The sequence below is a fragment of the Squalius cephalus genome, assembly GCF_949319135.1.
Source record: "Squalius cephalus genome assembly, chromosome: 4".
Taxonomy (NCBI): domain Eukaryota; kingdom Metazoa; phylum Chordata; class Actinopteri; order Cypriniformes; family Leuciscidae; genus Squalius; species Squalius cephalus.
In genome coordinates, this window is record NC_137125.1 from 55,698,925 (window position 1) to 55,714,226 (window position 15,302).

Here is a 15,302-nt window from a genome sequence, read left to right on the forward strand (position 1 = left end):
AGACTCAGAACACTTCTGTTTCACATCCAGACTCAGAACACTTCTGTTTCACATCCGGACTCAGAACACTTCTGTTTCACAGCCGGACTCAGAACACTTCTGTTTCACATCCACTCAGAACACTTCTGTTTCACATCCACTCAGAACACTTCTGTTTCACATTCAGACTCAGAACACTTCTGTTCACATCCAGACTCAGAACTCTTCTGTTTCACATCCAGACTCAGAACACTTCTGTTTCACATCCAGACTCAGAACACTTCTGTTTCACATCCAGACTCAGAACACTTCTGTTTCACAACCAGACTCAGAACACTTCTGTTTCACAACTAGACTCAGAACACTTCTGTTTCACATTCAGACTCAGAAAACTTCTGTTTCACAACCAGACTCAGAACACTTCTGTTTCACATCCAGACTCAAAACACTTCTGTTTCACATCCAGACTCAGAACACTTCTGTTTCACATCCAGACTCAGAACACTTCTGTTTCACATCCAGACTCAGAACACTTCTGTTCCACATCCAGACTCAGAACACTTCTGTTTCACATCCAGACTCAAACCACTTCTGTTTCACATCCAGACTCAGAACACTTCTGTTTCACATTCAGACTCAGAACACTTCTGTTTCACATCCGGACTCAGAACACTTCTGTTTCACATCCAGACTCAAAACACTTCTGTTTCACATCCAGACTCAAACCACTTCTGTTTCACATCCAGACTCAGAACACTTCTGTTTCACATTCAGACTCAGAACACTTCTGTTTCACATCCGGACTCAGAACACTTCTGTTTCACATCCGGACTCAGAACACTTCTGTTTCACATCCGGACTCAGAACACTTCTGTTCACATCCAGACTCAGAACACTTCTGTTTCACAGCCGGACTCAGAACACTTCTGTTTCACAGCTGGACTCAGAACACTTCTGTTTCACATCCACTCAGAACACTTCTGTTTCACATCCACTCAGAACACTTCTGTTTCACATTCAGACTCAGAACACTTCTGTTCACATCCAGACTCAGAACTCTTCTGTTTCACATCCAGACTCAGAACACTTCTGTTTCACATCCAGACTCAGAACACTTCTGTTTCACATCCAGACTCAGAACACTTCTGTTTCACAACCAGACTCAGAACACTTCTGTTTCACATCCACTCAGAACACTTCTGTTTCACATTCAGACTCAGAACACTTCTGTTCACATCCAGACTCAGAACTCTTCTGTTTCACATCCAGACTCAGAACACTTCTGTTTCACATCCAGACTCAGAACACTTCTGTTTCACATCCAGACTCAGAACACTTCTGTTTCACAACCAGACTCAGAACACTTCTGTTTCACAACTAGACTCAGAACACTTCTGTTTCACATTCAGACTCAGAAAACTTCTGTTTCACAACCAGACTCAGAACACTTCTGTTTCACATCCAGACTCAAAACACTTCTGTTTCACATCCAGACTCAGAACACTTCTGTTTCACATCCAGACTCAGAACACTTCTGTTTCACATCCAGACTCAGAACACTTCTGTTCCACATCCAGACTCAGAACACTTCTGTTTCACATCCAGACTCAAACCACTTCTGTTTCACATCCAGACTCAGAACACTTCTGTTTCACATTCAGACTCAGAACACTTCTGTTTCACATCCGGACTCAGAACACTTCTGTTTCACATCCAGACTCAAAACACTTCTGTTTCACATCCAGACTCAAACCACTTCTGTTTCACATCCAGACTCAGAACACTTCTGTTTCACATTCAGACTCAGAACACTTCTGTTTCACATCCGGACTCAGAACACTTCTGTTTCACATCCGGACTCAGAACACTTCTGTTTCACATCCGGACTCAGAACACTTCTGTTCACATCCAGACTCAGAACACTTCTGTTTCACAGCCGGACTCAGAACACTTCTGTTTCACAGCCGGACTCAGAACACTTCTGTTTCACATCCACTCAGAACACTTCTGTTTCACATCCACTCAGAACACTTCTGTTTCACATTCAGACTCAGAACACTTCTGTTCACATCCAGACTCAGAACTCTTCTGTTTCACATCCAGACTCAGAACACTTCTGTTTCACATCCAGACTCAGAACACTTCTGTTTCACATCCAGACTCAGAACACTTCTGTTTCACAACCAGACTCAGAACACTTCTGTTTCACATCCACTCAGAACACTTCTGTTTCACATCCACTCAGAACACTTCTGTTTCACATCCAGACTCAGAACACTTCTGTTTCACTCACATCTGGACTCAAACCACTTCTGTTTCACTCACATCTGGACTCAAACCACTTCTGTTTCAAATCCAGACTCAGAACACTTCTGTTTCACATTCAGACTCAAAACACTTCTGTTCACATCCAGACTCAGAACACTTCTGTTTCACAACCAGACTCAGAACACTTCTGTTTCACAACCAGACTCAGAACACTTCTGTTTCACAACCAGACTCAGAACACTTCTGTTTCACATCCAGACTCAGAACACTTCTGTTTCACATCCAGACTCAGAACACTTATGTTTCACATCCAGACGCAGAACTCTTCTGTTCACATCCAGACTCAGAACACTTCTGTTTCACATCCAGACTCAGAACACTTATGTTTCACATCCAGACGCAGAACACTTCTGTTTCACATCCAGACTCAGAACACTTCTGTTTCACATCCAGACTCAGAACACTTCTGTTTCACATCCAGACTCAGAACACTTCTGTTTCACATCCAGACTCAGAACACTTCTGTTCACATCCAGACTCAGAACACTTCTGTTTCACATCCAGACTCAGAACACTTCTGTTTCACATCCAGACTCAGAACACTTCTGTTCACATCCAGACTCAGAACTCTTCTGTTCACATCCAGACTCAGAACACTTCTGTTTCACATCCAGACTCAGAACACTTATGTTTCACATCCAGACGCAGAACACTTCTGTTTCACATCCAGACTCAGAACACTTCTGTTTCACATCCAGACTCAGAACACTTCTGTTTCACATCCAGACTCAGAACACTTCTGTTTCACATCCAGACTCAGAACACTTCTGTTCACATCCAGACTCAGAACACTTCTGTTTCACATCCAGACTCAGAACACTTCTGTTCACATCCAGACTCAGAACACTTCTGTTTCACTCACATCTGGACTCAAACCACTTCTGTTTCACTCACATCTGGACTCAAACCACTTCTGTTTCAAATCCAGACTCAGAACACTTCTGTTTCAAATCCAGACTCAGAACACTTCTGTTTCACATTCAGACTCAAAACACTTCTGTTTCACATCCAGACTCAAACCACTTCTGTTTCACATCCAGACTCAGAACACTTCTGTTTCACTCATATCCAGACTCAGAACACTTCTGTTTCACATTCAGACTCAAAACACTTCTGTTTCACATCCAGACTCAGAACACTTCTGTTTCACATCCAGACTCAGAACACTTCTGTTTCACTCACATCTGGACTCAAACCACTTCTGTTTCACTCACATCTGGACTCAAACCACTTCTGTTTCAAATCCAGACTCAGAACACTTCTGTTTCACATTCAGACTCAAAACACTTCTGTTTCACATCCAGACTCAGAACACTTCTGTTTCACATTCAGACTCAAAACACTTCTGTTTCACATCCAGACTCAGAACACTTCTGTTTCACATCCAGACTCAGAACACTTCTGTTCACATCCAGACTCAGAACACTTCTGTTTCACTCACATCTGGACTCAAACCACTTCTGTTTCACTCACATCTGGACTCAAACCACTTCTGTTTCAAATCCAGACTCAGAACACTTCTGTTTCAAATCCAGACTCAGAACACTTCTGTTTCACATTCAGACTCAAAACACTTCTGTTTCACATCCAGACTCAGAACACTTCTGTTTCACATTCAGACTCAAAACACTTCTGTTTCACATCCAGACTCAAACCACTTCTGTTTCACATCCAGACTCAGAACACTTCTGTTTCACATCCAGACTCAAAACACTTCTGTTTCACATCCAGACTCAAACCACTTCTGTTTCACATCCAGACTCAGAACACTTCTGTTTCACATCCAGACTCAGAACACTTCTGTTTCACTCATATCCAGACTCAAAACACTTCTGTTTTACTCATATCCAGACTCAGAACACTTCTGTTTCACTCATATCCAGACTCAAAATACTTCTGTTTCACTCATATCCAGACTCAGAACACCTCTGTTTCACATTCAGACTCAAAACACTTCTGTTTCACATCCAGACTCAGAACACTTCTGTTTCACATCCAGACTCAGAACACTTCTGTTTCACTCATATCCAGACTCAAAACACTTCTGTTTCACTCATATCCAGACTCAGAACACTTCTGTTTCACTCATATCCAGACTCAAAATACTTCTGTTTCACTCATATCCAGACTCAGAACACCTCTGTTTCACTCATATCCAGACTCAGAACACTTCTGTTTCACTCATATCCAGACTCAAAATACTTCTGTTTCACTCATATCCAGACTCAGAACACTTCTGTTTCACATCCAGACTCAGAACACTTCTGTTTCACAACCAGACTCAAAACACTTCTGTTTCACATTCAGACTCAAAACACTTCTGTTTCACATCCAGACTCAGAACACTTCTGTTTCACATCCAGACTCAGAACACTTCTGTTTCACATCCAGACTCAGAACACTTCTGTTTCACATCCAGACTCAAAACACTTCTGTTTCACATCCAGACTCAAACCACTTCTGTTTCACATCCAGACTCAGAACACTTCTGTTTCACATCCACTCAGAACACTTCTGTTTCACATTCAGACTCAGAACACTTCTGTTCACATCCAGACTCAGAACTCTTCTGTTTCACAACCAGACTCAGAACACTTCTGTTTCACATCCACTCAGAACACTTCTGTTTCACATCCAGACTCAGAACACTTCTGTTTCACATTCAGACTCAAAACACTTCTGTTTCACATTCAGACTCAAAACACTTGTTTCACATCCAGACTCAGAACACTTCTGTTTCACATTCAGACTCAAAACACTTCTGTTTCACATCCAGACTCAGAACACTTCTGTTTCACATCCACTCAGAACACTTCTGTTTCACATCCAGACTCAGAACACTTCTGTTTCACATCCACTCAGAACACTTCTGTTTCACATCCAGACTCAGAACACTTCTGTTTCACATCCAGACTCAGAACTCTTCTGTTCACATCCAGACTCAGAACTCTTCTGTTTCACATCCAGACTCAGAATACTTCTGTTTCACATCCACTCAGAACACTTCTGTTTCACATTCAGACTCAGAACACTTCTGTTCACATCCAGACTCAGAACTCTTCTGTTTCACATCCAGACTCAGAACACTTCTGTTTCACATCCAGACTCAGAACACTTCTGTTTCACATCCAGACTCAGAACACTTCTGTTTCACAACCAGACTCAGAACACTTCTGTTTCACATCCACTCAGAACACTTCTGTTTCACATTCAGACTCAGAACACTTCTGTTTCACATCCAGACTCAGAACACTTCTGTTCCACATCCAGACTCAAGCCACTTCTGTTTCACATCCAGACTCAGAACACTTCTGTTCACATCCAGACTCAAACCACTTCTGTTTCACATCCAGACTCAGAACACTTCTGTTCACATCCAGACTCAGAACACTTCTGTTTCACAACCAGACTCAGAACACTTCTGTTTCACATTCAGACTCAAAACACTTCTGTTTCACATCCAGACTCAGAACACTTCTGTTTCACATCCAGACTCAGAACACTTCTGTTTCACATCCGGACTCAGAACACTTCTGTTTCACAGCCGGACTCAGAACACTTCTGTTTCACATCCACTCAGAACACTTCTGTTTCACATCCACTCAGAACACTTCTGTTTCACATTCAGACTCAGAACACTTCTGTTCACATCCAGACTCAGAACTCTTCTGTTTCACATCCAGACTCAGAACACTTCTGTTTCACATCCAGACTCAGAACACTTCTGTTTCACATCCAGACTCAGAACACTTCTGTTTCACAACCAGACTCAGAACACTTCTGTTTCACAACTAGACTCAGAACACTTCTGTTTCACATTCAGACTCAGAAAACTTCTGTTTCACAACCAGACTCAGAACACTTCTGTTTCACATCCAGACTCAAAACACTTCTGTTTCACATCCAGACTCAGAACACTTCTGTTTCACATCCAGACTCAGAACACTTCTGTTTCACATCCAGACTCAGAACACTTCTGTTCCACATCCAGACTCAGAACACTTCTGTTTCACATCCAGACTCAAACCACTTCTGTTTCACATCCAGACTCAGAACACTTCTGTTTCACATTCAGACTCAGAACACTTCTGTTTCACATCCGGACTCAGAACACTTCTGTTTCACATCCAGACTCAAAACACTTCTGTTTCACATCCAGACTCAAACCACTTCTGTTTCACATCCAGACTCAGAACACTTCTGTTTCACATTCAGACTCAGAACACTTCTGTTTCACATCCGGACTCAGAACACTTCTGTTTCACATCCGGACTCAGAACACTTCTGTTTCACATCCGGACTCAGAACACTTCTGTTCACATCCAGACTCAGAACACTTCTGTTTCACAGCCGGACTCAGAACACTTCTGTTTCACAGCTGGACTCAGAACACTTCTGTTTCACATCCACTCAGAACACTTCTGTTTCACATCCACTCAGAACACTTCTGTTTCACATTCAGACTCAGAACACTTCTGTTCACATCCAGACTCAGAACTCTTCTGTTTCACATCCAGACTCAGAACACTTCTGTTTCACATCCAGACTCAGAACACTTCTGTTTCACATCCAGACTCAGAACACTTCTGTTTCACAACCAGACTCAGAACACTTCTGTTTCACATCCACTCAGAACACTTCTGTTTCACATTCAGACTCAGAACACTTCTGTTCACATCCAGACTCAGAACTCTTCTGTTTCACATCCAGACTCAGAACACTTCTGTTTCACATCCAGACTCAGAACACTTCTGTTTCACATCCAGACTCAGAACACTTCTGTTTCACAACCAGACTCAGAACACTTCTGTTTCACAACTAGACTCAGAACACTTCTGTTTCACATTCAGACTCAGAAAACTTCTGTTTCACAACCAGACTCAGAACACTTCTGTTTCACATCCAGACTCAAAACACTTCTGTTTCACATCCAGACTCAGAACACTTCTGTTTCACATCCAGACTCAGAACACTTCTGTTTCACATCCAGACTCAGAACACTTCTGTTCCACATCCAGACTCAGAACACTTCTGTTTCACATCCAGACTCAAACCACTTCTGTTTCACATCCAGACTCAGAACACTTCTGTTTCACATTCAGACTCAGAACACTTCTGTTTCACATCCGGACTCAGAACACTTCTGTTTCACATCCAGACTCAAAACACTTCTGTTTCACATCCAGACTCAAACCACTTCTGTTTCACATCCAGACTCAGAACACTTCTGTTTCACATTCAGACTCAGAACACTTCTGTTTCACATCCGGACTCAGAACACTTCTGTTTCACATCCGGACTCAGAACACTTCTGTTTCACATCCGGACTCAGAACACTTCTGTTCACATCCAGACTCAGAACACTTCTGTTTCACAGCCGGACTCAGAACACTTCTGTTTCACAGCCGGACTCAGAACACTTCTGTTTCACATCCACTCAGAACACTTCTGTTTCACATCCACTCAGAACACTTCTGTTTCACATTCAGACTCAGAACACTTCTGTTCACATCCAGACTCAGAACTCTTCTGTTTCACATCCAGACTCAGAACACTTCTGTTTCACATCCAGACTCAGAACACTTCTGTTTCACATCCAGACTCAGAACACTTCTGTTTCACAACCAGACTCAGAACACTTCTGTTTCACATCCACTCAGAACACTTCTGTTTCACATCCACTCAGAACACTTCTGTTTCACATCCACTCAGAACACTTCTGTTTCACATCCACTCAGAACACTTCTGTTTCACATTCAGACTCAGAACACTTCTGTTCCACATCCAGACTCAAGCCACTTCTGTTTCACATCCAGACTCAGAACACTTCTGTTCACATCCAGACTCAAACCACTTCTGTTTCACATCCAGACTCAGAACACTTCTGTTCACATCCAGACTCAGAACACTTCTGTTCCACATCCAGACTCAAGCCACTTCTGTTTCACATCCAGACTCAGAACACTTCTGTTCACATCCAGACTCAAACCACTTCTGTTTCACATCCAGACTCAGAACACTTCTGTTCACATCCAGACTCAGAACACTTCTGTTTCACAACCAGACTCAGAACACTTCTGTTTCACATTCAGACTCAAAACACTTCTGTTTCACATCCAGACTCAGAACACTTCTGTTTCACATTCAGACTCAAAACACTTCTGTTTCACATCCAGACTCAGAACACTTCTGTTTCACATTCAGACTCAAAACACTTCTGTTTCACATCCAGACTCAGAACACTTCTGTTTCACATTCAGACTCAAAACACTTCTGTTTCACATCCAGACTCAAACCACTTCTGTTTCACATCCAGACTCAGAACACTTCTGTTTCACTCATATCCAGACTCAAAACACTTCTGTTTTACTCATATCCAGACTCAGAACACTTCTGTTTCACTCATATCCAGACTCAAAATACTTCTGTTTCACTCATATCCAGACTCAGAACACTTCTGTTTCACATTCAGACTCAGAACACCTCTGTTTCACATTCAGACTCAAAACACTTCTGTTTCACATCCAGACTCAGAACACTTCTGTTTCACATCCAGACTCAGAACACTTCTGTTTCACTCATATCCAGACTCAAAACACTTCTGTTTCACTCATATCCAGACTCAGAACACTTCTGTTTCACTCATATCCAGACTCAAAATACTTCTGTTTCACTCATATCCAGACTCAGAACACCTCTGTTTCACTCATATCCAGACTCAGAACACTTCTGTTTCACTCATATCCAGACTCAAAATACTTCTGTTTCACTCATATCCAGACTCAGAACACTTCTGTTTCACATCCAGACTCAGAACACTTCTGTTTCACAACCAGACTCAAAACACTTCTGTTTCACATTCAGACTCAAAACACTTCTGTTTCACATCCAGACTCAAACCACTTCTGTTTCACATCCAGACTCAGAACACTTCTGTTTCACATTCAGACTCAGAACACTTCTGTTTCACATCCGGACTCAGAACACTTCTGTTTCACATCCGGACTCAGAACACTTCTGTTTCACATCCGGACTCAGAACACTTCTGTTCACATCCAGACTCAGAACACTTCTGTTTCACAGCCGGACTCAGAACACTTCTGTTTCACAGCCGGACTCAGAACACTTCTGTTTCACATCCACTCAGAACACTTCTGTTTCACATTCAGACTCAGAACACTTCTGTTTCACATTCAGACTCAGAACACTTCTGTTCCACATCCAGACTCAAGCCACTTCTGTTTCACATCCAGACTCAGAACACTTCTGTTCACATCCAGACTCAAACCACTTCTGTTTCACATCCAGACTCAGAACACTTCTGTTCACATCCAGACTCAGAACACTTCTGTTCCACATCCAGACTCAAGCCACTTCTGTTTCACATCCAGACTCAGAACACTTCTGTTCACATCCAGACTCAAAACACTTCTGTTTCACATCCAGACTCAGAACACTTCTGTTTCACATCCGGACTCAGAACACTTCTGTTTCACAACCAGACTCAGAACACTTCTGTTTCACATCCGGACTCAGAACACTTCTGTTCACATCCAGACTCAGAACACTTCTGTTTCACATCCAGACTCAGAACACTTCTGTTTCACATTCAGACTCAAAACACTTCTGTTTCACAACCAGACTCAGAACACTTCTGTTTCACATTCAGACTCAAAACACTTCTGTTTCACATCCAGACTCAGAACACTTCTGTTTCACATTCAGACTCAAAACACTTCTGTTTCACATCCAGACTCAGAACACTTCTGTTTCACATTCAGACTCAAAACACTTCTGTTTCACATCCAGACTCAGAACACTTCTGTTTCACATTCAGACTCAAAACACTTCTGTTTCACATCCAGACTCAAACCACTTCTGTTTCACATCCAGACTCAGAACACTTCTGTTTCACATCCAGACTCAGAACACTTCTGTTTCACTCATATCCAGACTCAAAACACTTCTGTTTTACTCATATCCAGACTCAGAACACTTCTGTTTCACTCATATCCAGACTCAAAATACTTCTGTTTCACTCATATCCAGACTCAGAACACCTCTGTTTCACATTCAGACTCAAAACACTTCTGTTTCACATCCAGACTCAGAACACTTCTGTTTCACATCCAGACTCAGAACACTTCTGTTTCACTCATATCCAGACTCAAAACACTTCTGTTTCACTCATATCCAGACTCAGAACACTTCTGTTTCACTCATATCCAGACTCAAAATACTTCTGTTTCACTCATATCCAGACTCAGAACACCTCTGTTTCACTCATATCCAGACTCAGAACACTTCTGTTTCACTCATATCCAGACTCAAAATACTTCTGTTTCACTCATATCCAGACTCAGAACACTTCTGTTTCACATCCAGACTCAGAACACTTCTGTTTCACAACCAGACTCAAAACACTTCTGTTTCACATTCAGACTCAAAACACTTCTGTTTCACATCCAGACTCAGAACACTTCTGTTTCACATCCAGACTCAGAACACTTCTGTTTCACATCCAGACTCAGAACACTTCTGTTTCACATCCAGACTCAAAACACTTCTGTTTCACATCCAGACTCAAACCACTTCTGTTTCACATCCAGACTCAGAACACTTCTGTTTCACATCCATTCAGAACACTTCTGTTTCACATTCAGACTCAGAACACTTCTGTTCACATCCAGACTCAGAACTCTTCTGTTTCACAACCAGACTCAGAACACTTCTGTTTCACATCCACTCAGAACACTTCTGTTTCACATCCAGACTCAGAACACTTCTGTTTCACATTCAGACTCAAAACACTTCTGTTTCACATTCAGACTCAAAACACTTGTTTCACATCCAGACTCAGAACACTTCTGTTTCACATTCAGACTCAAAACACTTCTGTTTCACATCCAGACTCAGAACACTTCTGTTTCACATCCACTCAGAACACTTCTGTTTCACATCCAGACTCAGAACACTTCTGTTTCACATCCACTCAGAACACTTCTGTTTCACATCCAGACTCAGAACACTTCTGTTTCACATCCAGACTCAGAACTCTTCTGTTCACATCCAGACTCAGAACTCTTCTGTTTCACATCCAGACTCAGAATACTTCTGTTTCACATCCACTCAGAACACTTCTGTTTCACATTCAGACTCAGAACACTTCTGTTCACATCCAGACTCAGAACTCTTCTGTTTCACATCCAGACTCAGAACACTTCTGTTTCACATCCAGACTCAGAACACTTCTGTTTCACATCCAGACTCAGAACACTTCTGTTTCACATCCAGACTCAGAACACTTCTGTTTCACAACCAGACTCAGAACACTTCTGTTTCACATCCAGACTCAGAACACTTCTGTTTCACAACCAGACTCAGAACACTTCTGTTTCACATCCACTCAGAACACTTCTGTTTCACATTCAGACTCAGAACACTTCTGTTTCACATCCAGACTCAGAACACTTCTGTTCCACATCCAGACTCAAGCCACTTCTGTTTCACATCCAGACTCAGAACACTTCTGTTCACATCCAGACTCAAACCACTTCTGTTTCACATCCAGACTCAGAACACTTCTGTTCACATCCAGACTCAGAACACTTCTGTTTCACAACCAGACTCAGAACACTTCTGTTTCACATTCAGACTCAAAACACTTCTGTTTCACATCCAGACTCAGAACACTTCTGTTTCACATCCAGACTCAGAACACTTCTGTTTCACATCCAGACTCAAACCACTTCTGTTTCACATCCAGACTCAGAACACTTCTGTTTCACATCCAGACTCAAACCACTTCTGTTTCACATCCAGACTCAGAACACTTCTGTTTCACATCCAGACTCAAAACACTTCTGTTTCACATCCAGACTCAGAACACTTCTGTTTCACATCCAGACTCAAAACACTTCTGTTTCACATCCAGACTCAGAACACTTCTGTTTCACTCATATCCAGACTCAAAATACTTCTGTTTCACATCCAGACTCAGAACACCTCTGTTTCACATTCAGACTCAAAACACTTCTGTTTCACATCCAGACTCAGAACACTTCTGTTTCACATTCAGACTCAAAACACTTCTGTTTCACATCCAGACTCAAACCACTTCGGTTTCACATCCAGACTCAGAACACTTCTGTTTCACATCCAGACTCAGAACACTTCTGTTTCACATCCAGACTCAGAACACTTCTGTTCACATCCAGACTCAAACGGTCTTTGGTGTTTTATGCCCCCAACGTCGCCTTCCAGGCAGCGAGGGGATGGGTAGGTTTAAGGTTAAGGGTAGGGTTAGCTGCCTCTAAGGAGCCATTGGGGGCATAAAACACCATCGAGCGACTCAAACCACATCTGTTTCACATCCAGACTCAGAACACTTCTGTTTCACATCCAGACTCAGAACACTTCTGTTTCACATCCAGACTCAAAACACTTCTGTTTCACATCCAGACTCAGAACACTTCTGTTTCACATTCAGACTCAAAACACTTCTGTTTCACATCCAGACTCAGAACACTTCTGTTTCACATTCAGACTCAAAACACTTCTGTTTCACATCCAGACTCAGAACACTTCTGTTTCACATTCAGACTCAAAACACTTCTGTTTCACATCCAGACTCAGAACACTTCTGTTTCACATTCAGACTCAAAACACTTGTTTCACATCCAGACTCAGAACACTTCTGTTTTCTATTCAGACTCAAAACACTTCTGTTTCACATCCAGACTCAAACCACTTCTGTTTCACATCCAGACTCAAACCACTTCTGTTTCACATTCAGACTCAAACCACTTCTGTTTCACATCCAGACTCAGAACACTTCTGTTCACATCCAGACTCAAACCACTTCTGTTTCACATCCAGACTCAAACCACTTCTGTTTCACATTCAGACTCAAACCACTTCTGTTTCACATCCAGACTCAGAACACTTCTGTTTCACATCCAGACTCAAACCACTTCTGTTTCACATCCAGACTCAAACCACTTCTGTTTCACATTCAGACTCAAACCACTTCTGTTTCACATCCAGACTCAGAACACTTCTGTTCACATCCAGACTCAAACCACTTCTGTTTCACATCCAGACTCAAACCACTTCTGTTTCACATTCAGACTCAAACCACTTCTGTTTCACATCCAGACTCAGAACACTTCTGTTTCACATCCAGACTCAAACCACTTCTGTTTCACATCCAGACTCAAACCACTTCTGTTTCACATTCAGACTCAAACCACTTCTGTTTCACATCCAGACTCAGAACACTTCTGTTCACATCCAGACTCAAACCACTTCTGTTTCACATCCAGACTCAAACCACTTCTGTTTCACATTCAGACTCAAACCACTTCTGTTTCACATCCAGACTCAGAACACTTCTGTTTCACATCCAGACTCAGAACACTTCTGTTTCACATCCAGACTCAAACCACTTCTGTTTCACATCCAGACTCAAACCACTTCTGTTTCACATCCAGACTCAGAACACTTCTGTTCACATCCAGACTCAAACCACATCTGTTTCACATCCAGACTCAGAACACTTCTGTTCACATCCAGACTCAAACCACATCTGTTTCACATCCAGACTCAAACCACTTCTGTTTCACATCCAGACTCAAACCACTTCTGTTTCACATCCAGACTCAGAACACTTCTGTTTCACATCCAGACTCAAACCACTTCTGTTTCACATCCAGACTCAAACCACTTCTGTTTCACATTCAGACTCAAACCACTTCTGTTTCACATCCAGACTCAGAACACTTCTGTTCACATCCAGACTCAAACCACTTCTGTTTCACATCCAGACTCAAACCACTTCTGTTTCACATTCAGACTCAAACCACTTCTGTTTCACATCCAGACTCAGAACACTTCTGTTTCACATCCAGACTCAGAACACTTCTGTTTCACATCCAGACTCAAACCACTTCTGTTTCACATCCAGACTCAAACCACTTCTGTTTCACATCCAGACTCAGAACACTTCTGTTCACATCCAGACTCAAACCACATCTGTTTCACATCCAGACTCAGAACACTTCTGTTCACATCCAGACTCAAACCACATCTGTTTCACATCCAGACTCAAACCACTTCTGTTTCACATCCAGACTCAAACCACATCTGTTTCACATCCAGACTCAGAACACTTCTGTTCACATCCAGACTCAGAACACTTCTGTTTCACATCCAGACTCAGAACACTTCTGTTTCACTCATATCCAGACTCAGAACACTTCTGTTTCACATCCAGACTCAGAACACTTCTGTTTCACTCATATCCAGACTCAAAACACTTCTGTTTCACATCCAGACTCAGAACACTTCTGTTTCACATTCAGACTCAGAACACTTCTGTTTCACATCCAGACTCAAAACACTTCTGTTTCACATCCAGACTCAGAACACTTCTGTTTCACATTCAGACTCAAAACACTTCTGTTTCACATCCAGACTCAAACCACTTCTGTTTCACATTCAGACTCAAAACACTTCTGTTTCACATCCAGACTCAGAACACTTCTGTTTCACATTCAGACTCAAAACACTTCTGTTTCACATCCAGACTCAAACCACTTCTGTTTCACATCCAGACTCAGAACACTTCTGTTTCACATCCAGACTCAGAACACTTCTGTTTCACATTCAGACTCAAAACACGTTTCACATCCAGACTCAAACCACTTCTGTTTCACATCCAGACTCAGAACACTTCTGTTTCACACCCAGACTCAAACCACTTCTGTTTCACATCCAGACTCAAACCACTTCTGTTTCACATCCAGACTCAAACCACTTCTGTTTCACATCCAGACTCAGAACACTTCTGTTTCACATCCAGACTCAGAACACTTCTGTTTCACTCATATCCAGACTCAGAACACTTCTGTTTCACATCCAGACTCAGAACACTTCTGTTTCACTCATATCCAGACTCAGAACACTTCTGTTTCACATCCAGACTCAGAACACTT